This window comes from Sturnira hondurensis, unplaced genomic scaffold, assembly GCF_014824575.4.
Source record: "Sturnira hondurensis isolate 20B ecotype Veracruz unplaced genomic scaffold, ASM1482457v3 Scaffold0022017, whole genome shotgun sequence".
In the NCBI taxonomy this organism is placed as follows: domain Eukaryota; kingdom Metazoa; phylum Chordata; class Mammalia; order Chiroptera; family Phyllostomidae; genus Sturnira; species Sturnira hondurensis.
In genome coordinates, this window is record NW_028094648.1 from 4743450 (window position 1) to 4744113 (window position 664).

Sequence of the window (664 nt, forward strand, 5' to 3'; positions counted from 1 at the left end):
ATGCCGGGATGCCTTCTCAGTCCAGCCAAAACAAAACCCTCATCATTTCCTGTCTGCTATCTTACAGTAGCTTCAAATTATCACATTACGGCCCTGGACACTTGTAGCAATTCATATGCCTCAGGCTACAATAACTCTCCTGGAAGCAGATTATTATATACATGTAAAGGCTATGTAAGTCCCCCTCAGATCTCTACCTCCTACGTCCTACTGAAAGCTGAAGTTTTGTTACTGAAATCCATCTCTTCTAATTAAAATGTCGGCCTAATGATAACAGGGATTTCATTTGTAGGTTTCATCGCTGCAGTCGAGGGCAAGATCTCAGAAGATGTCAGCGGGTAACGTGAACGCACTCTCACATTTCACAGTGATTTCATCTTTATTCACATCTAGGAAATCTTATCTCCACTTTTTGAACATAGAGATCGCGAATCAGAATTGAAGTATCTTGCCCAGAGTTTCTTGGCAGTATGAACGGTGCGGCTTCAAGCCAGTAAGCTCCAAAGTCCTCGCGAACCTATTCAAAACCCAGCACGACTACAGCAGGCGTCTGAGCTGTGAGCCCTCTGCGAGAAAACCGTCGGCATTTGCAGCCTGTTGGCTCCGTAGCTTCGGGAGGGGGCAGAGCGACACCGACAAGTCCCGGTCGCTCGCATGACGTCAC